Source organism: Echinops telfairi, unplaced genomic scaffold, assembly GCF_000313985.2.
Source record: "Echinops telfairi isolate 266 unplaced genomic scaffold, ASM31398v2 ScPeMD7_5;HRSCAF=22, whole genome shotgun sequence".
In the NCBI taxonomy this organism is placed as follows: Eukaryota; Metazoa; Chordata; class Mammalia; order Afrosoricida; family Tenrecidae; genus Echinops; species Echinops telfairi.
Genome location: NW_022103901.1, coordinates 30,886,851 through 30,889,324, shown reverse-complemented (window position 1 = coordinate 30,889,324; position 2,474 = coordinate 30,886,851). Strand labels below are relative to the sequence as shown.

At 59.5% G+C, this 2,474-nt stretch overlaps 1 protein-coding gene across 1 annotated transcript in view; it reads left to right on the top strand.

The window, feature by feature from the left end:
- The first annotated feature begins 491 nt into the window (after window positions 1–491).
- The window catches only part of ABCA3 (ATP binding cassette subfamily A member 3), a 50,290-nt gene continuing 48,307 nt past the window's right edge, over window positions 492–2,474 (top strand). Inside the window, exon 1 of the mRNA XM_004706163.2 lies at window positions 492–642. The gene's annotated coding sequence lies outside the window, so the exon portion shown is untranslated. The remainder of the gene's footprint in view (window positions 643–2,474) is intronic.

The following is a 2,474-nucleotide window of genomic DNA, read 5'->3' as shown; positions in this document are numbered from 1 at the left end:
TCAACTAGATGCGGCGAGACCAGATTTCCAGAAAGTTCCTCGGATCTCCGGGACCCTTCGTCCCACTCCCCGCGCCTCGACCACGGGTCTGAGAAACCAGGCCCCCCTCCTGGGCTAAGTGGAGGGAGCTCGGCGCCCGCCTCTTGGTTTCCCTGAGAGAGCGCCCAGGGGAGCGCACCTTATTTCCTGGGCCAGAGACCGACGGCCATTATGCGCACTGCGCTGGTTCTCACAGAGACCTATCCGCGCTCCGGGGCCCTGAGGCTCCCAGTCAGTCTTGAACTCTCCACCAACGACGTCTCAAGGACGCGCGCCCCCTGCTGGAGGTCGGCGCGCCAGTGGCCTGCGCAGACGCGGACGGGAGCGGGACACTGCGCAGGCGTAAACAGGCGCGGGCGGGGTGTTCCCGGCACCCGCAGGGTCGTTCCACTGCGCACGCGCGAGCTGCGAACCGGCGCGCCCCCTGCAGGAGCGCGAGGGGCCGGGCCAGGTCCCCCGCCGCGGGTCGCCGGCGCCCCCTCTCCACCATAGCAGCTGTCTGCACCGGCCGCCGCCGGCGCCGTGAGGCTGCAGCAGAGCCCAGGGCCGAGGGAGGGGTCCCGCGAGAGGGCAGCGCGGCCGCCGCCTGGACGCTGAGAGTCGGTGAGTGCAGCGGGACCCGCTGCTCGCGTGCTGGCGCCGGGGGTCGCAGCCTTCCTGTGACCACACGCGGGTCCGCTGGCCGGGTTCTCGTGCTCACCACCCCCAGTCCCTCCAGCAAACCCTGCCAGGTCCCCACCTGCGTCCCTGCTCCCCCATCCACGCAGATCCACACCCGTACCCCCACCCAGATCCCACCCCGACCCCACCCAGGTCCCCCACCCTGACCTCCTACCTCCACTCCACAACAGATTCCACCTCGCCCCTTTCCTGTGACCACACGCGGGTCCGCTGGCCGGGTGCGTGGCCTGCCAGGTCCCCACCTGCGTCCCTGCTCCCCCATCCACGCAGATCCACACCCGTACCCCCACCCAGATCCCGCCCCGACCCCACCCAGGTCCCCCACCCTGACCTCCTACCTCCACTCCACAACAGATTCCACCTCGCCCCTATCCTGAACCCACCCCTACCCCACCCTAAACCCCGCCCCAGCCCCCACCCTCCCCAGCGCCCCCCGCTGCGGCTGGCAGCCCATGCCAGCAGGTGCATCTCCCTGCAGTGCTAGGGTGCTGTGACTCATGCCCCTCGCTGGCTCTGGGGAGCCTCTGGGTGTGTCCCCACCATTTCGAGCAGCTTCCTAAAGGTGGCTAGCTCCGTTCAGGAAACTTAATCTTTCGGGAAGTGGACATCTTTTGTAAGGAGCCCAGGGGGGTGGCTGCAAAAACTGATTGCATTAACATGCCTGGTGCCACGCAGGGCAGGCTGGGGCAGAGCCTCCCACCCCACTTATCTGGTCCACCCTGTTCTCAGGGCCAACATCCCTTTAAGCCTCAGAATAGGGACCAAGTGACCTCTTGTTCATGGTGGGAGTTTGTGTTCACCTCGAAATGGAGACAAGGAAAGGGGACCACTGGTCCTGGTGTAGTGGAATCTTGCTAATGATGGGTGCTGTGGGGTCTGCAGCTCCCACTCATGGCAACCTTGTGTACAGAAGGAAGTCCTGCCAGGCGGTCCCACGCCACCTTCACCATCCTCACAATGGTGGCTGTGGTTTGGCCCTTCACCGCAGCTACCATGTCTGTCACTGGTATCATGGGGGTCAGAGTCAACCAGTGTGAGAACCCATGATGTCACACTCCCCCCACCATACCTAGCCATACAGAGTCATCAGTAATGCTTGCTATCCATTTAATAGTAGAATAATATGTGATCCGTTTGGTTATCAATTGCCTAGACATCCTATTTCTCAGAAGATATGACTACTGACTGACAAGATCATTTTGTTAGATCTTTATACACAATCATGTTGCAACATTGTTAGTTATAACGTTATTAGTAACTGGTCAGTGTTCCTTCTTTTCTGTTAATTGCTACGTTAGTCTCAAAAAGTTATTGGTGCAGGCTCATAAATATGAATTGCCGCAGTCTGGTAGCTAACACATGGGCAAATACGGCCAAATCGGCCACTGCAAAAGAGCATCCGGAGGATGGGTAATTGGGTTATAATGACATCTCCGGCCGGAACACTGAAAGACCACACAGACATTTTGTAGACAGCTGGTTTGATGTCATCTCCCCTCAACAATGTGCTTCTCTAAGGAATGGCCTCTCCTGACATGTCCAAGTGTGTAGTCTCGCCATCCTTGCTTCTAAGGAGCCTTCCGGCTGTACTTCTTCCAACCCAGATTTGCTCGTCCTTCTGGCCGCCCAGGGTCCCTTCAGTCTTCTTCACCATCCTCATAATGCAGATCATCGATTCTTTCTCTTCTTGCAGCTGTAGCTAGAATGTTGTTGTTAGGCGCCTGGGAGTTAGTTCCCACTCAAAGTGACCGTGT